The sequence below is a fragment of the Hypanus sabinus genome, chromosome 20 (genome assembly GCF_030144855.1).
Source record: "Hypanus sabinus isolate sHypSab1 chromosome 20, sHypSab1.hap1, whole genome shotgun sequence".
Taxonomy (NCBI): domain Eukaryota; kingdom Metazoa; phylum Chordata; class Chondrichthyes; order Myliobatiformes; family Dasyatidae; genus Hypanus; species Hypanus sabinus.
Genome location: NC_082725.1, coordinates 56,433,082 through 56,459,869, shown reverse-complemented (window position 1 = coordinate 56,459,869; position 26,788 = coordinate 56,433,082). Strand labels below are relative to the sequence as shown.

General features: G+C 39.6%; 1 protein-coding gene across 4 annotated transcripts in view; it reads left to right on the top strand.

Moving 5' to 3' along the window:
• Window positions 1-9,888: 9,888 nt before the first annotated feature.
• c20h18orf21 (chromosome 20 C18orf21 homolog) overlaps window positions 9,889-26,788 on the top strand; it is a 104,013-nt gene continuing 87,113 nt past the window's right edge. For 3 of the 4 annotated variants that reach the window (XM_059945557.1, XM_059945558.1, XM_059945559.1), the window contains exon 1: window positions 9,923-10,009. The gene's annotated coding sequence lies outside the window, so the exon portion shown is untranslated. Of the gene's footprint in view, window positions 10,010-26,788 lie in introns of all 4 variants that reach the window. The other variant, XM_059945560.1, reaches the window with a different exon arrangement.

The following is a 26,788-nucleotide window of genomic DNA, read 5'->3' as shown; positions in this document are numbered from 1 at the left end:
ATTTATTATCGAAAACTGGATCCATATACAACTTCGAAATTTGCCTTCTTCAGGTAGCCATGAAGCAAAGAAAAACATGAAAATCGTTCAGAGAGAAATGAGAACTATCAAACCCCTCCCCCGCACAAAAAAGGACATCCCAGTCATCAACTCCACCTCCCCCTCACTCACCTTGCACAAGACAGAACAGGAACATGAACATCAACCCTCACAAACAACGTCTCCCTCGCACAAATAAAATCAACAGGTTTGGGGCCTCCTCCATGGTGATTGGAGGAGTTGACTCTGGGACTGCAGGAAGTGGTTCTGACAGCTCTGGACACCTTTCTTCTCTGACAATCGACTCTGTTCTTCTCAATTAATCAATGTGTCATCTCCGGCTAAAGTCAGAGTCAATCTCCACTGCGTAGGAGAGTGGTCCAGTTCTGTCCTTAAGCTTTCCAAATACTCAATTTTGATCAGCTCTGTAGTCCCTCATCTGAACTGTTTGTCTAGGAGTGAAACGTCAAATCTCCTTGTTTGAAAAGCCTTCAATTTGTCTCAGCTGCTTGTCCTGCATGCCCCTTCTGATATTGGGTTTGAGGAGATCAAAATATGAATGCAAGAGACAATCCAGGAACAGCATAGCTGGTGGGTTGATGGTTGTGGTGGGTGCTGCATTGCGATATGCAAGGAGGAAATTGGCGAGCTTCTGATTCAGTGTTAGTGTTGTGTGTTCTCTGAAAATGCTCGAAGTGTATTCTTTAGGCTCTGGACAAACCCTTCTGCCAGGCTGTTTGTAGCTGGGTGGTATGGTGCAGATGTAGTATGTCATATTCCATTCATTTTCAGTAATGACTGAAACGATTCCACAACAAACTGTGGTCCATTGTCACTGACTAAGTGTTCTAGAACAGCAGTTTTAAAGAAGAGGCTTCTCAACAAGTCAACAGTGTGCAAGGCTGTAGTGGAGGCTATTGGAAATACTCTTGGCCACATTGTAGCTGCATCCAGTACTACCAAGAAAACTGTGCCCATGAGTGGTCCAGCAAAATCTTCCAGGGAAATGCAGGCCATTCCTCGGGATGGAGAGGTGCTGCTCTTGGCAACTCCGGATGCATTGGCATCCTGAACAGTGCATGCCAAGCTGCTCGACCTGCCGATCTATCCCAGGCCACCAGAGAAAACCACGAGCCACAGCTTTCGTTTTGACCAGCCCTGATGACTGGCATGTAGCTTCTTCAATACTTTAGCTCTGACCTTGGATGTTACAACAACTCTCAATTCCCACATCAGACAACACCCGTCAAGGGCAAGTTCACCCAGGCACTGGTAAAAATGGGGGAAATAGTAAGATAAAGAGCCATTTGTCCAACTTAAGAATGTTGTGTCAGCCATTCAGGTTTGTTTTGGTAATGCATTGTGACATTCTGCCCAGTGGGATGCTATGGAGGATTTGACAGAGCTGGGCAGCATCAGATTTCTAAAAGAAAGTAGTCTTCCTTGGGGTTTTTTTTTGGAGAGGAGGTGTGGAGGAGAGCACAGGGGAAGATTCTTGGAGGATCCCACTCATAGCGGAGACCCTATTGCAAAGAGTGCTTTGTACAGATAAATGGTTTCAAGTGGGAAGTACCAAACTTTTGTTCAGATGTTCTTCAAGAGAAGTTCAACTTGTGGCTGGTGATGGGAGTTCAGTGTTGTGAGTAAAACGATACACCCAACTACTACAGAAGCAAGCTCCAACATTTACATGCACATTTAGACTGGTTTAACTATAAAGGGCCCTTTTTCTTTTCCTTTTCAGTTAGCTGTTTGCTCAAATTGAAATATTTAAAAATATACTTCCACTGTAATTTTATTCTGGTGTATGATCTGTTATTTCCTGGTGAATGATAACTTTGCATGGAGCAGTATCCACCACAGTTCCTGTTCCCTCACTGGAACATTCCAACTTCCCTGTTTGGGTGAACCCAATCATACCTGGATGTGTGTTGCTTATTGAAAGTGACCTTCTCACCACTGAATCTCATGGCTGTTAACGGAGATAGTAAATGAGCGAAGCTTGTTACAAGCCATGAGAGGGTTTACATGCATTAGGGAGAATATGTCAAGAGGATTGTCTTTTGTAAAATTTTCAGGTATTTCCTTTTTCATGGATAAATGGGACAATCTGGCAGCATTTTTATGATTGGTCGTCCTCTTTTTATTTATTTATTACATTTTTAGAGAATTACATAGAAAATGAAATATTAGAATAATGAAAAAAAATTAATATTGACCCCCCCCTTAACCCTCCCCCCTTAAACCCTTATCTAAGAGAGAAAAAAAAAGAAAGAAAAGAGAGAAAGATTGCCTGAATATCGGAGGATCCCCACATACTCGATGGAGTTCAAAATAATTTTAATTTTTATTTTTCCCAATTACTTCGTAATTTTATCTTCAAAGGACCTATATATTTAGTCCTATCTTTTGTAGATATGGGTGCCAAATTTTCAGAAATATATCATATTCATTTCTTAGATTATAAGTAATTTTTTCAAGTGGAATACAACTATATATTTCATTATTCCAATGATCCATAGTTAAATATAAGTCAGATTTCCAAGTATCTGCGATAACTTTTTTGGCTACTGCCAATGCAATTTTTATAAATTTTTTTTGATATTTATTCAATTTAAGTTTTGGTATTGTCCCTTCAATGTCTCCTAATAAAAATAATATTGGGCTATGTGGGAGTTGTACTCCAATTGGTCGTCCTCTTGAATTTGATCTTGTAATTGTGTCTCCAAGAAACAGAGCCTATCTCTGCAGTTGTGGTGCTGCTGTTAGAGGAACACCCTTCTGTGGATTGAAAATGGACACTTGTGGTTGATGATAATGAGGGTTAACTCTTTCCTATAAAGGTACTGGATGAAATGTTTTACATCACAAAACAGACTCAAGGCTCCTCTGTCAATCTGTGTGTAATGTTTCTCTAGAGCAGTAAGGGAACATGTTTCAATGGCTATAGGGTGTCCACTTCCATCACTCATGACATGTAACATGACTATCATAGGGCAAGGTATCACAGGCAAGTTTCACTGGACAACGTACATCATTATGTGTGAGTACAGTGTCTGATGTCACCATTTCCTTTACCTTTCTGAAAGCCAACTCACACTGCTTTATTTATTACCATTTCTTCCCAATCTGTATTAATGAGTTCAAGGGGTGGAACACAGTAGCCTGTTATAGTAATAGACAAATCATGTAAAGGACAACAACTGTAACACGCTCTTTGTAGTTGGGGCATCCAGAACTATTTAAATTTTCTCAGCACATTTGCCTATTCATGTGCAGTGATGGTGTGACCACAGAAAGTAATGCTTGGTTTAAAGAATTCACACTTGTTGCATTGTTCTCTGAGCACATTAACACTGTCTTGAGATTTTGGAGATGTTCCTTGTTATCCTCACAAGTAACAATGATGTCATCCAGGTAACACTGAGTGCCTACGCAGTCCTAAAGCACCTGATCCATAGCTTTCTGTCAGATGCAGGTGCAGATGATACTCCAAACATAAACCTATTATAGTGATAAAGCCCTTTGTGAGTGTTTATGGTGAGAATCACTTTGGACTCTTCTTCCATCTCCATATGTAGGTATACCTCAGCAAAGTCCACCATGCTAATGTGTTTCCATCCAGAAAAGTTTGCAAAGATACCTTCTATCCTAGGCAGAGGGTATTGATCTACCTTCAGTATTGGATTAATGGTGACCTTAAAATCACCACAGATTCTGACAGACCCTTCCTTTTTTGCTACTAGAACCACTGGCATTGCCCATGGGCTCCAATCAGCCTGAGTGGGAGTTCCTTCAGCCACCATGCAATCTAGCTCATTGGCTACTTTATCAAGGATGGGATAAGGAAGCATACAGGCTTTTCAAAACTTGGGTGTAGCATCTTTATTTAACACTGTTATACCCTTGATATATTTGAGATTTCCAATGCCATCTATGAACACAGCTAGTACTTTCCTTAATTCACCTTCAGTTGACTCTATTACAGGAAATGTGGCAAACATTGTGGCATACAGGGAATGGCAGAATGGCAGATGGATCTACAATAAAGTTGTAGTTATCTCAGCCAATCACAACTCCACAATGCTGGCCCTTCTGGTTTTACTGCTGTATTTCACTGTTACAAATGTCATTCCCACAGAACTTATCTTTTCTCCAGTATAACGTCATAGTTGGATACCTGTAAATCTCAAGACTACCCAAACCTGTGCCACTTAGATCATTATCAAATTTTTTGTTAAATCCATACAGATTAATACTCTTTTTGAAACTGCAACTTGACTTTATATCTTATTTCCTCTCCCCTGTGTAGTCCATTTATTTTTGCCTGCATGACATGCTCTTTGTATGTGTACTACTTTGTTGCATTTTCTGCAAGTTCCTTCTTTAATCTTGAGTTTGTGAGCCCCTGCCACAACAGTAACACAATCTGTTCATCTCTTTAGATGTTGTAATTTTGTTCACCCTCACTTTCATTCCTGACTGCAACTGCTTTTTAAAATGTTCATTTGCCAGGTGGTGTCGTAGTGACAACAGTGCCAGACTTCAGAGCAAAGGCTCCCGAGTTTGAATCCAGCTAGCTCCCTTTCATGCCTTCCATCTGTGCTGGGTTGATCGTCGAGCTAGCAACTTGTCCTCATAAAAAACAAGAAGGCCTGCTAAAAAGAAATGCCATCACAACTCCACTTGGAGTTGTGGGCTTTCTTCTTCTTAAAACGTTAAGTGTAGCTTCAGTTAGGAGCCATTTTTGATTGCTTTCTTGTAAGATTCCACAAACTAAATGATCTCTCAGTGCATCACTAAGCCTATCACTGCACTGACAATGCTCAGACAATCTCTTCAATTCAGCCATGTATGCTGAAATGAATTCCCCTTCCTTTTGCTTCTGCTTTTGAAAACTAAAGTATTCTGCAACCAACAATGGTTTCCATTCTAATTGTTTCTGCATTACTTTCACAATATCAGCAAAGCTCATTTTGGCTGGTTTGGTTGGAGCAGTTAAACTTCTAAGCAAACTGTATATTTTTCCAGCCAATGCGCTCAGCAAAACTGACACTCACTCCTCAAAGGCTATTTAATCTGCTTTAAAATACTGCTCAATTCACTCAGTAATACATGAGTCTGTTATCTTTTATGCAATTGAACATGTCTATCTTACCAATATAGCCAACCATTTTTGGTCTTTTATTAAACTTATGATTATCATCACCCTGTACTCACTGTTGACAAACCCATAAACTTGTCTGTTTTGTTAAAGGCTAAAGTCTTGCTGAGCTTCAACAGGTAGGTAGTCATCTCAGATTCAGTTTAAAATGACCTTGTTAGACCATAAGACATAGGAGCAGAATTTGGGCATTTGGCCCATCGAGTCTGCTCTGTCATTCAATCACAGCTGATCCTTTTTCTTCTCCTCAGCCCCACTTATGGTCTATGGTTTTTGTCAGTGTTTATGCCATGAATTTTTGGATTGCACATCTTCCTGAAAGCAAAATCTAAAACTAAATATCAACTTTACCATAACCAATAATGTTGATCGGAATTTAAATGTTTTGTGTTGTTTAGGTCTGGGCTGTAAATTTTCCTTTTTGCGTAATTGAAGAGACCTTCCTACCAGTTGAAATTTTTTATGTATATCGATAGTCCTTTTCCTTGAGATGTGATATAATCTCATTGCACATTTTTTTTCAAAAGAGAGTATAATCAGAGCTTGAAGAACAAGAAATACAATAAATTATTCTGAACATCATGTTCAAAGATGGAAAGAGAATTTTACCTAGATACTTAATACACCTTTAAGTCTAAGCAGTTCATGGGCACCTGATAGCAGTGGACCTAAAACAATCTTTAAATATCCTTCAGTTAATATTCCTGAAGCATAGATTTATGCAGTCTTTAACACATCCTGACAAGTGAGTTATGAATTTTCTGTGACTTAATATATGGACTTTGCAAAAGAGCAAACTGAACTCAATCTGATAAAGCAATAATCTAACATAAGAGAAAAATACATTTTTGTGAAAGTGGTTGTGAAGAGCGTAGCATAGTTTAGGATAGAGGAAATCTAAAGTGATGTTTACAGAGACTTTGAAAGTAGAAATAATGACTGATGATTGTTGCAATATTTCCAAGCATGGGTATGCTTGGAAAGGCAACAGTACAATTTGTCATTTATTAGCTTAAGGACAGATTTTCCAGCACTGCCATAAAATGTTAATGTTGAACTTAGAAAATCATCCTCTGATGCAAATTTGAAGAACATGTCTGTGAGAACACCAGCCTGATTATATAAAACAATGAAAAGAATCTAAAAATACAGAATGTTGTGGAGCAGGAGGTAGGACATGAGCCAGGTTATCAGAAAGGTTTCAATTAGGATCATTATTTTTAACACTTGTTTCATCCTCTCATTTATAAGGCCATGAGATACAGGAGCAGAATTAGGCCATTTGACCTGTTGAGTCTGCTCTGCCACTCAATCATGACTGAGCCTTTTTCCCCTCCTCAGCCCCACTCCCCGACCTTCTCCCATAACCTCTGATGCCATGTCCAATCAAGAGCCTATCAAGTTCTGCCTTAAATATACCCAATGACCTTGCCTCCACATCTGCCTGTGGTAATAAATTCCACAAGTTCATCTAAGAAATTTCTCCACATCTCTCTTTTAAATGGACAACCCTCTATCCTTAGACTATGCCCTTTTGTCTTAGACTCCCCTACACTGGGAAACATCCTTTCCATATCTACCATCTTTAGGCCTTTCAACATTCAAAAGGTTACAATGAATTCACCCCCCCTTCCTTCTAAATTACAGTGAGTGCAGATCCAGAGTCATCAAACATTCCTCATATGATAACCCTTTCATTCCTGGGATTATCCTTGTGAACCTCCTCAGAACCCTCTCCAATGCCAGCACATCTTTTCTTAGAAGTGGAGCCCAAATCTGTTCACAATACTCAAGGTGAGCCTCAGCATCACATCCCTGCTCTTATATTATAGATCTCTTGAAAGGAATGCTAACATTGCATTTGCTTTCCTCACCACCAACTCAACCTGCAAGTTAACCTTTAGGGTGTTCTGCACAAGGATTCCCAAGTCTCTTTGCATCTCAGAGAACAGCCTGCACATTTATTTCTACTACAAAAGTGCATAACCATGCATTTTCCAACACTGTATTTCATTTGTTACTTTCTTGCCCATTCTCCTAATCAGTCTAGGTCCTTCTGCAGCCTATCTGTCTCATCAACACTTCCTGCTCCTCCACCAATCTTCTTATCATCTGCAAACATGGCAACAAAGCAATCTATTCTATCATCTAAATCATTGTTGGACAGCATAAAAAGAAGTGCTCCCAACACTGACCCCTGTGGAACACCACTACTCAGTGGCAGCCAACCAGAAAAGGATCCTTTTATTCCCACTCACTGCTTCCGACCAATCAGCCAACACTCTAACCATGCTGGTAACTTTCCTGTAATAAAATGGGCTCTTAACTTGATAAGCAACCTTATCTGTGGCACCTTGACAAAGGCCTTCTGAAAGTCCAAATATTCAACATCTTCTGCATCCCGTTTATTTATCCTACTCATAATCTCCTCTAAGAATTCCAATAGGTTCATCAGGCAGGATTTTCCCTTAAGGACACCATGCTGACTTTATCCTATCTTGTCCTGTGTCACCAAGTATTCCTTAACAATTGACTCCAAAATCTTCCCAACAACTGAGATCAAGCAAACTGATCTATTATTTCCTTTCTGTTGCCTTCCTCCCTTCTTAAAGAATGGAGTGACATTTGCAATTTTCCAGTCCTCTGGCACTATGCCAGAGTCTAATGATTTTTGAAAGATCATTGCTAATGCCTCCATAATCTCTAAAACTACCTCTTTCAGTACAATCTCCCTATCAAATTTCAAGTTGAACGCAATCATATTGTGATCACTAGTTTCTAAGTGTTCTTTTACCTTCAGCTCCCTAATCGCCTCTAGTTCATTACATAACACCCAATTCAGTATAGCTGGTCCCCAAGTAGGCTCAATGACAAACTGTTCTAAAAGGCCATCTCATAGGCATTCAACAAACTCATTCTCTTGAGATCCATTACCAACCTAATTTTCTCAATCGACGTGCATATTGAAATCTCCCATGACTGTCATAACATTGCCCTTTTGACTCGCCTTTTCTCTTTCCTGTTGTAATCTGTGGTCCACATCCCACCTTCTATTAGGAGGCCTGTTACAGATTGAGTCTGTGGTAAAAAAGGCAAATGCAATATTGATATTTATTTCAAAGGGAATAGAATATAAAAGCAATGAGATAATGCTGAGCCTTTCTAAGACACTAGTCAGGCCACACTTGGAGTATTGTCAACAGTTTTGGGTCCCATATCTCAGAAAGGATGTGTTGTCACTGGAGAGAGTCCAGAGGAGGTTCACAAGGATGATTCCGGGAATGAAGGGGTTGACATATGAGAAGTGTTTGGCAGCTTTGGGCCTGTACTCACTGGAATTTAGAATCATTGGGGATCTCATTGAAACCTATCGAATGTTGAAAGGACTAGATAGGGTCGATGTGGAGAGGATGTTTTCTATGGTGGAAGTATCAAGAGGTCGAGGGCACAGCCTCAATATTGAGGGGCGACCTTTTAGAACAGAGACACAGAGGTTGGAGGTGTTGTGGATAGTGTGGAGGGCTGTTAGAGGTTACAACGGGACATCGATGGGATGCAAAACTGGGCTGAGAAGTGGCAGATGGAGTTCAACCCAGATCAGTGTGAAGTGGTTCATTTTGATAGGTCAAATATGATGGCAGAATTTAGTATTAATAGTAAGACACTTGGCAGTGTGGAGGATCAGAGGGATCTTGGGGTCCGAGTCAATAGGACACTCAAAGCAGCTGCGCGGGTTGACTCTGTGGTTAAGAAGGCGTATGGTGTATTGGCCTTCATCAATTGTGGAATTGAATTTAGGAGCCAAGAGGTAATGTTGCAGCTATATAGGACCCTGGTCAGACCCACTTGGAGTACTGTGCTCAGTTCTGGTCGCCTCACTACAGGAAGGATGTGTAAGCCATAGAAAGGGTGCAGAGGAGATTTATAAGGATGTTGCCTGGATTGGGGAGCTTGCCGTATGAGAATAGGTTGAGTGAACTCAGCCTTTTCTCCTTGGACTGACAGAGGATGAGAGGTAACCTGATAAATGTGTACAAGATGATGGGAGGCATTGATCGTGTGGATAGTCAGAAGCTTTTTCCCAGGGCTGAAGTGGTTGCCACAAGAGGACACAGGTTTAAGGTGCTGGGGAGTATGTACAGAGGAGATGTCAGGGGTAAGTTTTTTACTCGGAGAGTGGTGAGTGCGTGGAATGGGCTGCCGGCAATGGTGGTGGAGGTGGATACGATAGGGTCTTTTAAGAGACTTTTGGATAGGTACATGGAGCTTAGTAAAATAGAGGGCTGTAGGTAAGCCTAGTAATTTCTAAGGTAGGGACATGTTCAGCACAACTTTGTGGGCTGAAGAGCCTGTATTGTGCTATAAGTTTTCTATGTTTTTAATTTGCTTTTTAGCCAGTAGTGAATCTGTGGAATGCTCTGCTAGGGACTGCGGTGAAGGCCAACTCCATGTGTTGATTGTTTCCTGATTGATCAGGGCATCGAGAACGCAAGTGTATGGGGTTGAGCGGGATCCGGGATCAGCCACGATGGGCTGAATGGCCTAATTCTACTCCTGTGTCTCATGGTCGACGCCAGGATTTACTACTCGCGTTACAGAACTTGATCTTCCGCTGATGGGCTGACATTTGGACAGATGCACAGAGCACCGACAGACAACGCTCCCAGCAACGTCATCCCAGCGCGCGAACCCACGCCTGAGCGGACGTCACTCAGTGTGCGCCGCTGAGCGGGAGATTCCGCCTGGAGCCCAGCGTGTTGTGCTGTTGCAGTGGCTGGGTGTCCTGTTCGTTTGGGAACTGGCGAGGTAAGTGAACGAGTAAGTTTGCCAGTAATCGATGCCGTGCCTCTGCGGTTAACGCCTGAAGCAGTCTCATCCTCCCGCTGCCAGGTCAGGACTTCAGGTTAGAGGAGCCTAACAATGGAAGGGTTAGATTGAAGGTGAGTAGGGAACTGAGAGGCAACTTTTCCACACAGAGGGTGGTGGATACATGGAGCGAGCTGTCGGAGAACGTTGAAGCAACAAAACAGCGGAAGAGTTCAGTTCCTCCACGGAGATTACATGGCATCCACGGAGGGAATTAGCCGACGTTTCCACTAATTCTCTGTTGCTCTAGATTGCAGCATCTGGAATCATTGTATCCCCAGAGAGTGCTGTAGAGAGGTACAGTTACGATGATTAAAAGGCATTTGAGCAAGTACTTGGGAAGGAAAGATTCAGAGAAGTATGGCTCAAACGTTGGGACTTGCTTAGGTAGACAACTTGACCTTAATCATTTGAGGGCAACTGGCCTGTTTCTATGTTTTGTAACTGCTGTTTGCATCTGGAGCGGCCCATGCTCTGATCTAAACAGTGTTAGAATTTGAACTTGAGTAATTGAATGGATAACATGCTGCATTGTGTTTTGTTTTGGAAAGTGTGCAGCAGCATTCTTATTTAATATATTTTATTTTTTTCCCTTACAAACAATAAAATACAGCACATCCACAAAAACCAAGACCTTAACAAAATCAAATTAAATATTGAGCAGCAAAAGGGAGAAAAATATAGAGGCAAAAGTAAACATACACAGCAGAGGTGCACCGCACCAAAAAATCTCAGTGCTCACCCTGTAAGAAAGTCCAATACAGGGCCCCATATCCTTTCAAAGATGTCCTCTCTGTCCATAGTCTCAGTCTTTCCAAATGTAAAGTGTTTGCCAGTTCTCTCAGCCGCAGATCGTACGTAGGCACAGAGTCCATTTTCCACATTTGCAGGATTAACTTCTTAGCAATCACCATTCCAAACAATACAGCTATTTTTTCATACTTATTAGCTAAAGATAGGGAACTTGTTGCTCCAAGGATGGCTATGAGCGGGTCCGGTTCCCACCACTTCCCAAAAGCCTCAGAGAAACAGTGAAAAATACTTCTTCAGTATGCATAAAGCTTACAACATGACCAGAATGAATGTGACAAGTTACTGTTCTCAGACTTACATCTATTACAAACTGGTGAAAAATCAGGATAGAAGCTGTGCAACTTTTCTTTAGAATAATGGAGTCTATGTATTGTTTGAAACTATAAGTCTGTCTCTGACATTGACTGAACAATCATGTATACTCTTGAAACACTCATCCCAGACCACCTCTGTCAGTTCCATACCCAATTCATCCACCAATGCCTGTTTAAGACCTGCAGTATTCACCTGAGCTCCATTATGTAGGATCTGATAAAAATAGGGTACGACACTACAAGTAACCGGATGAAATTTATTTATTGCCTCCAGGGACTCATGTTTGTCTAAAACTTCGAAATTAGGTATATATTTCCTAACATAACCTCGAATTTGCAAATATCTAAAAAAAACTAGATGCAGGGATATTGTAAACTGCTTGTAACTGCGCAAATGAGGCAAAGTTTCCATTAATATATAGGTCACCTACACTACAGATGCCACTCTGTTTCCAGGAAGAAAAAACAGTATTGTTCAGGCTAGGCAAAAAGGAATGATGGTCACAAATCGGAGTGTAAATACAAGTCTTTGGGGCCTTAATGTGTAGTTGAATCTGCTTCCAAATTCTTATAGTGATGACAACCACAAAACTGTTACTAAAATGTGACTTATTAACTGCAGTGCGGCTATTAAGGAGAGCTGGTAAGGAAGTCTTCTTACAAAGCACTCGCTCTATGAGTAACCATGCTGGGCACGAGTCTGAGGTAGAGGGTGGGCCTTTTTTCCACCATGCAAGAATGAATAGGTGGGCAGCTCAGTAATACATTTTAAAGTCCGGTAGGTCAAAACCACCTGCTTCCTTGGGCTTTGACAAGTGTTTTTTTAGTAATTCTAATGGCTTTATAATTCCAAATGAAGGGTATAATAATTGAATCCAATTGCTTAAAATATGATAGAGGAATAAGACATGGAATTGACTGGAAAAGATGAAGAAATTGTGGCAGTACAATCATCTTGACTGCGTGAACCCTCCGCAGCAAAGAAATTGGAAGGGTTTTCCAAAAGTCAATATTGCATTTAACCTGCTCAACTTTGCTTTGCCAATTCACTTGCAAAAGGTTACCTGTTTTTTTTTAACCTGGGCATTCTTACATTTATAATTTAAACATTGTTGCATTTATTTATTTCAAAATTAATCTTGCATGTTTGACTTAAAGTTTTGTTGTTTTAAAATTTCATAGAGCTCACCCAGAAGTTTGCAATCTTTGTTAAGTCCTGTGAAATTTTACTTCAGCACCAGAAGATATGTAAATTATTGTGTGCACTATTATCACTTTATATCAGACAACACCATTGCCACTGCAACTTGTACTGTGTGCCAGTGTTCAACTATGAGGTATACTAAGACAATGACTGCTTTTGACTGGATGCTGTCAGAAGATCAACTGATTTACACTTGTTTCTCTATTCACTTAAAGTGTCAGAGTGTTTGGTACTTTTTTTTTAATCTAGTGCTGCACCTTATTGTTTATATTGACATGTGGAAAACCTTGTTGAATACAGGCAGTCCCCGAGTTACGAACGTCCGACTTACGGACAACTTGTACTTCCGAACGGCCTGCCATAAAGCCTATTATATTGAAAATCTGAGTTACTGTAAATACAGTACAATGGGTCGTAGTAACGAACACATGCACTACGTTGTGACGCTCATGAAAACGTTGCGCAGCTTCAGCAGTTTGTCACCTCACGGAAAGCTGTCCCGCCATTTTAAGTCAGATCATGTTACTGTTGACAGTGTGCTGAGTGTGTGACTTTGTATTTGGCTTAAATTTTTCTCGTAATTATTCTTGTAACCATGTCTTCAAAGCGTAAATCCAATGGTGATGCATCAAAGAAAAGTAAAATGATCACGATTGAAAATAAAGTGGAAATAATAAAGCAAATGGAAAGAGGTGATACGCCATTGGTCATTGGAAAAGCATTAGACTACAGTTGGTCAACTATCGGAACAATTTTAAAGGATAAAGTGAGGATAATGGAGCATGTGAAAGGCCCTACCCCGATGAAAGCTACAGTTATTACTAAGCAATGCAGTGGTTTGATTATTGAAATGGAAAGGTTATTTTTAATTTGGTTAGACGATCAAAATCAGCGTAATATTCCTATTAGCCTTACTTTACTGCAAGAAAAGGCTCGAAGCCTTTTCCATGATTTAAAAGCTGCATGTATAGCAAGTGAAGGTGCTTATGATAAAGAATTTGTTGCGAGTAGGGGTTGGTTCAGTCGTTTCCAAGTTAGGGCAAATTTACATAATATTGAAGTGTAAGGTGAAGCAGCGAGTGCCGATGTAAGTGCTGTGAATGATTTTCCTGAAATGTTTAAAAAAAATTATTGAGGAGGGAGGTTATTTGCCAGACCAAATATTTAATGGAGATGAGACTGGCTTATTTTGGAAAAAAATACCTGAAAGGACCTACATTTCAAAAGAGGCAAGAAGTGCACCAGGGCATAAGGCATTGAAGGATAGGCTGACTTTATTGCTGGGGGGTAACGCACCCGGGGATTTCAAGCTCAAGCCTTTGCTTGTGTATCACTCCCTAAATCTGAGGGCACTTTGCCATATCATTAAGGTATCTCTTATTATTTGGAAGGCAAATTCAAAGGTTTGGGTTACGTTTGCCGTCTTTGAAGATTGGTTCTTGAACTATTTTGTTCCTGCTGTTGAACGTTATTGCTTGGCCAAGAAAATTCCTTTCAAGATTCTCCTTGTGCTTGACAACGCATCTGGATATCCAAGCACTTTAGATGACCTTCACCCCAATGTAAAAGTCATATTTTTATCCCCCAACACCACATTGCTACTTCAGCCCATGGATCAGGGAGTCATAACCTCCTTTAAGGTCTATCATTTACGGCGGACCTTCTCACAAGCAGTCAGGGCTACCCAAGATATGTGATGAGCTCAGGGGACTTCTGGAGGGATTATAACATCTATGATGCCATCAAAAATATTGCTGATTCTTGAGATAAAGTGAAGCAGTCAAATATGAAAGTAGTGTGGTTTAAATTGTGCCCCCAGTTTGCGCATGCTTCTCAGGGATTTACAGCTGACCAAAGCCAGGCAAGCTGTGGTTGATATTGGTAATGAACTGCAGTTTGACATCAGTGAAAATGATGTTTCATTTCATTTTTCAATCTTTTCATTGATTTTCAAATAAAGAATATATAAATCAGAGGAGGAGTTTAGCAAACAGATAATGTAAAAGACATAAACAGCAATAATAAAAACAAAGTATATAATGTCATAATCAAATAGATAAAATATTATGCAGTTATATATACAATGGTTAAAAAAAACTACAACTCCTCATAGCAATCATGAAAAAAAGATTGGAAATTTTATTGGTAAAGGAAAAAACCCTACTAAACTGAAACAAAAAAAGAGAAAGAGAAAAAGAAAAAAAAAAGAAAGATTGGGCAGTCCAATTGAGAATAAAATTTAAGAGAGAGAAAAAAACACATCCTTCCAGTCATCTCCGAACCTTCACGGACAAGGATTTCCCCCAAAGAGAATAAAGAAAAATAAATAAAAAAAAATTAAATCATGTGGGAATATTGAATAAAGGGTTGCCAGACTTGTTCAAAATTAAAGGATGTATCAAATGTCTGGCTTCCAATTTTCTCCAAGCTTAGACATAATGACATAATGGAGGAGAGCCAATAGAAAACAGTAGGTGGATTAGATTATTTCCAGTGTAGCAAAATAGCTGTCCTAGCCAGTAAAGTTGAAAAAGCTATCCCCTGTTGGGCGGAAGCAGACACTTTGCTTCCTTCCTCTGGAATAATCCCAAAAATTGCAGGAAGTAGATTAGGTTGAACATCCACATCTATAACTTTAGATAATATTCCAAACACATCCCTCCAAAAATTGTTTAAATTTACACATGACCAAAACATATGGGGTAGAGTAGCGACTTCTGCATTACATCTGTCACAAATAGGGCTTATATTAGGAAAAATATGCGCCAATTTATCATTGGACATATGGGCCCTGTGTACTATCTTAAACTGAATTAAAATATGGCATGCGCAGATAGATGTATTATTGACTAATAAATTTTATTCCATTGTGTAAAGTGAATGTTGTTCAACTTCCCAGCTGCGTTGAACCCTATCATTAGGCGACATGCGGAGCATTCATTAACTGTTTATAAATCCTAGCTATTGACTGTTTTTGAAAAGGTTTAAACTGAAAAATAGCATAAGCCAAATTTAAAGAGCAGGCCGAGGGGTAATTCAGTAAAAAATCACATAAAAAATTCCTAACCTGTAAATATCTGAAAAAATGTGTATTAGAGATATCATATTTATCCATTAACTGTGAAAAAGACATTAAACAGTCTTGTAAAAACAAATCTAAAAAAGTTTTTATTCCCTTAATTTTCCATGTTAAAAAAGCCTTATCCAAAGTTGATAGTTTAAAAAAGAAATTAGAATAATAGACAAATGGTGCAGAAGTAGACCATTTGGCCCCTCGAGTCTGCACCGCCATTCTGAGATCATGGCTGATCATTCACTATCAATACCCAGTCCCTGCCTTGTCCCCATATCCCTTGATTCCCCTATCCATCAGGTATCTATCTAGCTCCTTCTTGAAAGCATCCAGAGAATTGGCCTCCACCGTCTTCTGAGGCAGTGCATTCCACACCTCCACAACTCTCTGGGAGAAGAAGTTTTTCCTCAACTCTGTTTTAAATAACTGACCTCTTATTCTCAATCCATGCCCTCTCCCAACATCTGGAACATATTTCCTGCCTCAATCCTATCAAATCCTTTAATTATCTTAAACATTTCAATCAGATCCCCTCTCAATCTCCTCAGTTCCAGTGTGTACAAGCCCAATCTCTCCAATCTCTCTGCGTAAGACAGCCCTGCCATCCTAGGAATCAACCTAGTGAATCTACGCTGCACTTCCTCAATTGCCAGAATGTCCTTCCTTAAACCTGGAGACCAAAACTGTACACAATATTCCAGGTGTGGTCTCACCAGGGCCCTGTACAAATGCAAAAGGACATCCTTGCTCTTGTACTCAATTCCCCTTGTAACAAAGGCCAACATTCCATTTGCCCTCTTCACTGCCTGTTGCACTTGCTCATTCACCTTCATTGACTGATGAACTAGGTCTCTTTGCATTTCTCCCTTACCTAACTCTACACCGTTCAGACAATACTCTGCCCTCTTGTTCCTGCTTCCAAAGTGGATAACTTCACATTTATTCTCATTGAATGACATCTGCCAAGTATCTGCCCACTCACCCAGCCTATCCAAGTCTCCCTGTATTCTCCTAACGTCCTCTTCGCATGTCACACTGCCACCCAGTTTAGTATCGTCAGCAAACTTGCTGATATAGTTTTCAATGCCCTCATCTAAATCGTTGACATAAATCGTAAAGAGCTGTGGTCCCAATACAGAGCCCTGTGGTACCCCACTAGTCACCTCCAGCCAGTCCGAGAAACACCCATTTACTGCTACCCTTTGCTTTCTATCTGCCAACCAGTTTTCTATCCATGTTGAAACCCTGCCCCCAATGCCATGAGCTCTGATTTTACTCACCAATCTCCTATGTGGCACCTTATCGAAATCCTTCTGAAAATCTAGGTACACTACATCCACTGGCTTACCCTCGTCTAACATCCTTGTTACACTCTCAAAAAACTCCAACAGATTAGGCAAGCATGATTTGCCCTTGGTAAATCCATGCTGGCTCGGCCTAATCCTATTACTGCCATCAAGATATTCTACTATTTCATCCTTAATAATGGACTCAAGCATCTTCCCCACGACTGACGTTAGGCTCCGTTTTCTCCTTCCCTCCCTTCTTGAAAAGTGGGATAACATTAGCCACTCTCCAATCTTCAGGAACCGATCCTGAATCTAAGGAACATTGGAAAATGATTACCAATGCATCTGCAATTTCCTGAGCCACCTCTTTTAGAACCCTCGGATGCAGACCATCTGGACCCGGGGATTTATTAGCCTTCAGTCCTATCAGTCTACTCATCACAGTTTCTTTCCTAATGTCAATCTGTTTCAATTCCTCTGATATCTTATGACCCTGGCCCATCCATACATCTGGGAGATTGCTTGTGTCCTCCCTGGTGAAGACAGATCTAAAGTACGCATTAAATTCTGTTGCCATTTCCCTGTTTCCCATAACAATTTCTCCCAATTCATTCTTCAAGGGGCCAACATTGTTCTTAACTATCTTCTTTCTCTTCACATAGCTAAAAAAGCTTTCGCTATCCCCTTTTATATTCCTGGCTAGACTGAGCTCATACCTGATTTTTTCTCTCCGTATTGCTTTTTTAGTTAAGATCTGCTGTTCCTTAAAACTTTCCCAATCATCTGTATTCCCACTCATCTTAGCCCTGTCATACTTCCTTTTCTTTAATGCTCTACAATCTCTGACTTCCTTTGTCAACCACTGTGGCCCCTTCCCCCTCTTTGAATCCTTCCTTCTCATTGGAATGAACTGCTTTTGCATCTTTTGTATTATCCCCAAGAATATCTGCCACTGCTGATCCACTGTCTTTCCTGCCAGGGCATCCGCCCATTTAACTTTGGCCAGCTCTTCCCTCATGGCTCCGTAGTCTCCTTTATTTAATTGCAACACTAACACCTCTGATCTGCCCTTATCCCTCTCAAATTGTAGATAAAAACTTATCATGTTATGATCACTACTTCCTAATGGCTCCTTTACTTTAAGATCACTTATCAATTCCTGTTCATTACACATCAAGTCCAAAATAGCCTCGTTCCTGGTTGGCTCAAGCACAAGCTGTTCCAAAAATACATCCCTTAGACACTCCACAAACTCCCTATCCTGGGGTCCAGCACCTATCTGATTCTCCCAGTTCACCTGCATGTTGAAATCTCCCATAACGACTGCATTACCTTTAGCACATGCCAATGTTAACTCCCTAATCAACTTGCACCCAATATCCATGCTACTGTTTGGGGGCCTGTACACAACACCCATTAGGGTCTTTTTACCCTTACTGTTCCTCAGCTCAATCCACACAGACTCTACTTCCCCTGTTCCTAAGTCACCCCTTGCTAAGGACTGAATCTCATTTCTCACCAACAGGGCCACCCCACCCCCTCTTCCCATATTTCTGTCTACAATAGCACGTATACCCTAGTACACTCAATTCCCAGGCCTGATTCTCTTGCAGCCATGTCTCTGTTATCCCAACAATATCGTAGTTCCCCATTTTCATCTGAGCTTCAAGCTCATCTGTCTTATTTCTGACACTATGCACATTCAGGTATAGAATTCTTAGCCCATTCCTCCTCTCTTTGCTTAAAACACTGTCTGTTGTACCTAACCCAGCTCCTTGAACTTCCATCGGGCTAATTGCACCTTGAATTTTGATGACCTTCTCAAGATCACCCAAACCTTCTACACATTTAACCCCATGCTCTTTCTGACCAACCCTCTGTACATGTAACTTTTCCAACACATGTTCTGTCTCACATTTCTCCTTTACACAATTAATATTTGGTAATATTTTAGTAATAAATATTACTAGAAAGTAGAAAATTATTTAATTAAAAAAATCTACAAAATTGAAACCAAATTTTTAAAGTATGTTTAACAATAGGGTTGAGAGCTTGTCTACCTGTTCTGGAGAGCGAAAACGGAAGAGGAGCTCCTAATGAAGAAGCTAACGAAAACCCATTACTGAATTTTCCTCCAGCTGTAACCATGAAGGCCGATCTTGGTCGTCTATATCATAAATCCAAAAAGTAATATAATGAATATTAATTGCCCAATAATAAAATCTAAAGTTTGGTAAAGCCAGTCCTCCATCTTTTTTTGATTTTTGCAATAAAAGTTTATTCACTCTAGAGCTTTTATTATTCCAAACATAAGATAAAATCAGAGAATCTATTTTATCAAAAAATGTTTTTGGAACAAAAGAGGGAACTGCTTGAAATATATATAAAAATTTCGGTAGAATAACCATATTTATAGCATTTATTCGACCTATCAATGATATCGACATAGGTGACCATTTGGAAAGTGCCTGTTGGGTATATTCAACTAAAGGGAAGAAATTATACCTATATAGGTCTTTAAAACTTTTAGTAATTTTGATACCAAGGTAAGTAAAATGGTTTTTGGCAATATTAAAAGTTATTTGATCATAATAATCAGAATAATTATTAATAGGAAATAAATTCACTTTTATGTAAATTAAATTTATATCCAGAAAAAATACCAAATTCCATAAATATAGATAACATAAAAGGAATAGATTTCCTAGGATTTGAAATGTAAACTAATAAATCATCTGCGTATAACAAAACCTTATGTAATTTATCCCCTCTCCTAATACCCCGCACAGAATTAGAATCCCTAAGAGCAATAGCAAGTGGTTCTAAAGCCAAATTAAATAATAAAGGACTAAGGGGACAACCCTGACAGGTACCTCTATATTATCTAAAATAAGGAGTCTTTTGTTTATTAGTTAGAACCGCAACTACCGGGGCATGATAAATCAATTTAATCCAGGAAATAAATCCTGGACCAAATTAAACCTCTTCAAATCCTGAAATAGATAAGGCCACTCCACCCTATCAAAGGCTTTCTCTGCATCTAAAGATACAGTACATTCAGATTCTTTGGCTGAGGGGGAATAAATGATATTTAACAATCTTTGAATATTAAAATGTGAGTACCTATTTTTTATAAATCCTGTTTGATCGTTTGAGATAACATTAGGCAAGATATTCTCAAGCCTATTTGCTAGAATCTTAAAGAGGATTTTAAAATCTACATTCAGTAAAGAAATAGGTCTATAGGATACACATTCCAGTGGGACTTTTCCTTTTTTTGGAATCAATTAAATTAATGCCTCATAAAAAGTTTTAGGAGGGTTCCCAGAGGATGTAGAATCGGTAAACGTTTGATGAAGATGTGCTATAAACATTTCATGAAAAGTCTTGAAAAATTCCTAATTGCATAGAGGATATAGCCTTGGCTATCTCCTCTTGTTTAATAGATGCATCTAACATATCGACATCTTGAATCAGAATTTGAGATATGTTTAACCTTTGCAAAAATCTATTCATAATAATAGTGCTATCAGAGAATTCAGATTTATAAAGAGAATAAAAGTCCATAAATATCTCCTTAATATCATAAGGATCTAAAGTTTCTGTTCTATCTGGTCGGCGAATTTTTAAAATCTGTCTTCTGACCATCCCAGCCTTTAACTGACCAGCTAAAACTTTAGCAGACTTTTCCCCATATATATATAAAATAAACTTCTAGATTAAAAAATTTGCTGTTCAATGGGAAAGGTCAGAAGCAAATCATACTGTGATTGAAGTTCGACCCTTTCTTTATATAGTTCTTCAGTAGGTTTAACCGAATACGTTTTATCTATCTGTTTAATGTTATTAATAAGCTCTGACAATTCCGCTTTAGCTTTTTTTCTCAAGGCTGCTGAATATGAGATTATCTGTCCCCTAAGAAAAGATTTCAACTTGTCCCATATAACCAGATTTGACATTCCTTCAGTCGTATTAAATTAAAAATATATAGAAATTTGCTCCTTAATAAAATTAACAAAAGCTGGATCCTGTAACAATATGGGGTTCAGTCTCCACTGTGAGATTTTCAAAAATCTATCCGAAAGCTTAAGGGTTAGTTTTAAAGGTGCGTGATCTGAGAAAACAATGATGTCATACGCACATTCAACAACGGAATTTAATAGACATGTATCTAAAAAAAAGTAATCAATTCGAGAATACTTGTGATGGACATGTGAGAAAAAAGAGAAAGCTTTATCATTGGGGTGTTTATATCTCCAAATATCGACAAGGCCATATTCTAATAAAAAAAAGAGTTAATACAAGCTGCCACTTTATAAGGAAGTGACGGATTGGTTGATGACCTGTCAATTGCTGGGTTTAAGCAACAATTAAAGTCACCACCCATGATCAGTTTATATTCATTGAGATTCGGTAACTCAGAAAAAGTTTCTGAAAAAAATCAGAATGATCTACATTAGGTGCGTATACACACACCAGAGCTACCTTTTGCTCTCACAGTAAACCAGTAACAATTAAATATCTTCCATTCGAATCAGTAGTAGTATTAAAATGTACAAAAGGGATTTTGGGACTAAGAAATATAGAAACGCCTCTTATTTTACTATCCAACAGCGAGTGAAATAGAGATCCTTTCCAGAAGAGGAAAAATCTGTCCTCATCCTGTTTTCGTATATGATTTTCTTGCGCAAAAATAATATCTGCATTGTGTTTTTAATTTCTTAAAAATATTTTTATGCTTAATGGGGTGGTTAACACAGTTCCAATTCCAAGAAATTATATTGATTTTATTAACATTCATGTTTAAAATTGAATTTAATATTATATAAAAGGAATGTTACACAAGTACAGATTAAACCAAAAGGCGCAGGTACAACCAGAAGGAGTGATGCATTTAGGAAAGAGAAATCCATCAAAAGAATTGCCCAATCAAGAAAAGAACCTACTCTGATAGACCCCTCCCCCCCCGCCTCCCAAAAGATAAGAATTAAGGAATCGATAGGTTGATCCCATGCTAACTAATAACGCTTAACCCTGTTCTCCATCTTGCAGCTCCGTATATTAAAATAAAGCAAAAATCCCACGGAAGATAGCCATAATAAAAGGCACATACAGAATTCAACTACTATAATGTTATGTCTAACATTAATAAAAACATAATCAACAACGGCCGTCTTACAATCAGCTAAAGTAGCTTAAACACACATTCAAAAAAAGGAATAAATTGGAGCAAATAATATTACAAACAATATTCATTCTCTCGAAAAAGAAAAGTAAATGAATGTATATATAAAAGACCTAAAACTATAAGTATTGAAACAGATAAAAGAAATAAAAAGATTAATACACAACAGGTCCTACACAGACCATTAAATTACAATACTATAGAGGTTCCCTACAAAACAGTTATATATGTACTAATTATTAATAAGGTAAATAAAATTAAATCAGCCACGTCCCATACCAAAGAATGAAAAGGTATAGAATGTACTTAGAAGATCCAGAAACAACTCATACAGCAAATATTTCAAAATTGCCTATTGAGTAATCGGAATAACTTTAATATTTTATTCAGTAGACTTAACTTCAAGGTTTTTAATATACTCCCATCCCTCCTGAGGAGAGTAGATTCTCAGTGACTGAGATTTTTCAGGAAAAATGATCAGCTTTGCTAGAAAGCGAAGGGAGGGATTTAAATCTAATTTATACATTTCACTCATAACTTCTCTATTTCTTTCTTTCGGCAAAGATTTTGGGAGGATAGTCTTCGACTATACGAATCTGTGTTGAATTAAAGAATAATTTCCGCTTCTTTCTTGGTTCTTGAGGAATAGCTTCTTTAGTCGTATAATAATGCAAAGAAAGTACAACTGCTCGAGGATGTAATTCGGATGAACGCCGAGAAAATGGAATTCTGTGAGCTCTGTCAATTAAGGGGCTAGCTTTAAGGGTCTTATTGAAAAGTGAGTACAACATATCTGAAAAGAATTTTAACAGATCGCCAGCTTCAGTATTTGATGTTGTAGAGTTGCTCGACTCCCATGCCGAAGAACTGGCCAATGAAGACCTTATGGAACTAGAGCAGCAGATGAGAGCGTTTGAGAAAAAAGAAGACTGTGACCTGGGAACACCGGAACCGAAAAAGTTAGCTGAAACCTTTCGTCTCATTGAAGCAGGGATGGCAAGGTTAGAGGAGCAAGATCCTAATACAGAGAGGTTCACCACAGTTTACCATGCAGTAACCGAGAACCTCAGTTGCTACAAGGCCATTTATGACAAAAAAAAGAAAACCTCCCTTGATGTCTACTTCAAGAAATTGACTCCAGTAGTAAACCTGCCCAGCAGAATTAAAACCTGACTCTCCAGCACCTGGTCCATCATAATGTTACCTCTAAAATGCCCCTTCCAGTATGCAAGACATCGATGCAACCATATGTAGTTACTTTTATTATTGCGGTATTATTATGTACAGTACTGTATTATTATGTTTAAGATGTTTTAGTGTACGTCACCGCCCCCACTTGTCCCATTTAACCTGTCGCAGTGCGGTGGATTTTAGGACCTGGGGCAGCTCAGGTCTCATCACCTGCGGTGTACAGTACGTACTGTACTGTATCTGTTCCATTGACAGAAAACGATCACGGTTGAAAATTCAGGTGGAAATAATGAAGCAATTGGAAAGAGGTGAGATGCATTCGGTCATTGGAAAAGCGTTAGGCTGCAGTCGGTCACTGATCAGAACAATTTTAAAAGATAAAGTGAGAATAATGGAGCATGTGAAAGGCCCTGCCCCAATTAAAGCTACAGTTACTACTAAGCAACGTAGTGGTTTAGTTATTGAAATACATACTGTGTGTTTCTTATGTGTTTTATATGCATAGAAAGGTAAAATATATACTATATACCAAGACAAATGTTTGACTAACTGACACTAAATAATACCGGATGTACCTATTCCGACTTGCGTATAAATCCGATTTAAAGACGGGCTCAGGACCGGAACTCGTACGTAACCCGGGGACTGCCTATATTTTAAAAACAACACAGTCAGCTTAAGAACCAGTGGGTTGAGTAGCACTGGGAGAAGGAAAGGAGTTCTCAGTGTTTTGATTTCTTCCTTTACTCCTGGCACTTTCCCACACCCCGCAGCAGATGTAGCACTTGTCCTTACAGTTCCTCTCTCTTCATCCAGAGGCCTAAGTCAGTCAGACTTGGGTAACTGTTTTGCAGAACACCTATGCTCAGTTTGCAATGCCACCTCGAGCTTCCAGTGCAGGTCATTTTGACTGCTCTCTCCACACTGAACTCTCTGTCCATTCTTTGCCTTCTCTACCACCAGACTGAAGCACAATGCAGACTGGAGGAGTAACACCTACCTAATGACCAATTTTAGGTAAACTCTCTCTCTTCACCCCCCCCCCCCCATCTCCTTTTAACCCTGTGGTCCTTTTTTTTGCTCTTTCTCCCTCTTCCACCTATTTCTTTAACAGATCCCTACCTGGTTCCAACTGTTGTTAATCTCTCCCTTAATCTTATTGTTTCCATTCTCACTTCTAGTACTGGTGTTCCTACTTATCTCACCAGCAGCTCTCGCCATCGTTATACTCCCCTTCCCTCATTTTTCTCCATCTTTTTTCTTTTTTCCTCTCTCTTTGCATTCATCCATCATTCACCTACACAGTTTTCCAACTCCCATCTCTTCTACCTGGCACTAACTACCTATCATCTTACACCCCTCCTCAGTTGACCTATCTTCCTTTCTTGCCACTCCCCACCCCCTTGTTCCACCCATCTCAACTCTTCACTCTCAGTCTTGATGCAGTTTTAATAGTGACAGCTCCCCTCCTCTCTGCTGCTTGACCCCTTCCCCAACCCCAACTGAGTTCCTCCAGTAGATTGTTTTTCCCCAGATTCCAGGTTCCGCACACTAATGCGCCTCTTTGAAATTGTATAAATTGCATTAGGTAATCCTGTGTGCACCTCCATCTGAAGTTCATGAGGTAATGGGTCCATTAATGTTTGTTGATTTTGTTTTAATGAGTGCTTAACTCATCATCATCATCATCATCATCATCATCATCATCATCATCATCATCGTATGTGTCATGACATTGGCGATCTTAGTCGTTTCTAGCACATTTTCTACAGAAGTGGTTTGCCATTGCCACCTTCTGGTCAGTGTCTTTGCAAGACAGGTGACCCCAGCCATTATTATTACTCTTCAGAGATGATCTGCCTGGCATAACCAGAACTTGTAAGACAGTCATATATCACTTGGTCCCATAGATTCACTGACCTATGAGGGGCTAAAAGTTTTTAGGTAGAGACATCTCCAGCCCACCACCACTTAACTATTAGCTCCAAAAGCTCTTTTATTCCTTCCCTGCTCAGAATCAGGTTTAGAAACATAGAAAACATACAGCACAATACAGGCCCTTTGGCCCACAAAGCTGTGCCGAACATGTCCCTATCTTGGAACTACCTTGGCTTTATCCATAGCCTTCTACTTTTCTAAGCTCCATGTAGCCATCCAGGAGTCTCTTTAAAAGACCCTGTCATTTCCGCCTCCACTACCAGCGCCGGCAGCCCATTCCTCACACTCACCACTCTCTGCATTTAAAAAAAATCTTGCCCCTGACATCTCCTCCACACTGCCAAGAGTCTTACCATTAATGCTATATTCTACCATCACATTTGACCTACCAAAATGACCCACCTCACACTTATCTGGGTTGAACTCCATCTGCCACTTTCAGCCAAGTTTTGCATCCTATCAATGTTCCGTTGTAACCTCTGACAGCCCTCTACACTATTCACAACACCTCCAACCTTCGTGTTGTCAGCAAACTTACTAACCCATCCCTCCACTTCCTCATCCAGGTCATTTTTAAAAATCACAAAGAGCAGGGATCCCAGAACAGATCCCTGAGGCACACCACTGGTCACCAGCCTCCCCGCAGAATATTACCCATCTACAACCACTCTTTGCCTTCTGTGGGCAAGCCGGTTCTGGATCCACAAAGCAATGTCCCCTTGGATCCCATGCCTCCTTAGGTTTATTATGACGTTTGTTATCTTGAGGCAGTATTACAGTGTAAACATTACTGTAAGTTATAAGTTTTGCAGAAAAAATAGGACAGTGTTCATGGACTGTTGAGAAATCTGATATCAGTATAGCTGATAAAAGGATGTGGGAATTGTGTGTTTTGTCTAATCTTATTTTTAAGGGAATTTTTTTTGTCATATAAGATTTTAGGCATGAGATAAAGGGATAGATAAAGGATTATCTGGATTTTCCAAAGTTACTGTAAGGGGTTTTGAATAAATAGCAACAGGGTTTGGGGAATGAGGAATGGTTACCGGAACAACAGACTCCAGAGCGGGGTTCCCAAACTTTTTTTAATGCTGTGGACCCTTACTGAAGGTTATATTGCACTCAGGTTGGGATCCCTACTCCAGACCAATTCAGCAGCTTGTTGCTGCTGACTTCAGTATCTGCAGTCTCCTGAATGGATACAGGATTGACTGAAGAACAGACTGCTGAGTAAAAATTAAAAAACCTTTTTTCAGTTTGGCACATTTATCAGTGGGAGGCTTTTAGATGAAAGGACATGATGTACCAGCCTGGATATTTGTTGATCTGGGTGCTTATGCAAATTACATGCAAGTTGAGGACGTGCTGGTAGAGGGCAGACTTTGTTAACAAAGTATGCTCTCACTGGTTAAGTTTAAATGTGATTTGCCAGGTGGTGGTGGTGGGAGATGGTAGGCAAGAGTGAAATGAGGTGGGAGTCCTTTGCTGCCGGCACGGCTATGCCAGCAAGGTCAGGGTCTGTTTCTCGAAGTTGCCTTTGATACAAAGCTGAGTGGGAAAGTAGTTGTGAACAGGATAAAGAAATGAGGGATATAAGAAAACTGCTTAAAGAACTGAGTAAGATTGGTGTAAGTGCAGAGCCATGTAGGAAAAATATGATTTGGACTTCGATCAGAGGAATTACAAAGCACGTATGCTTTTAAATTATTTAA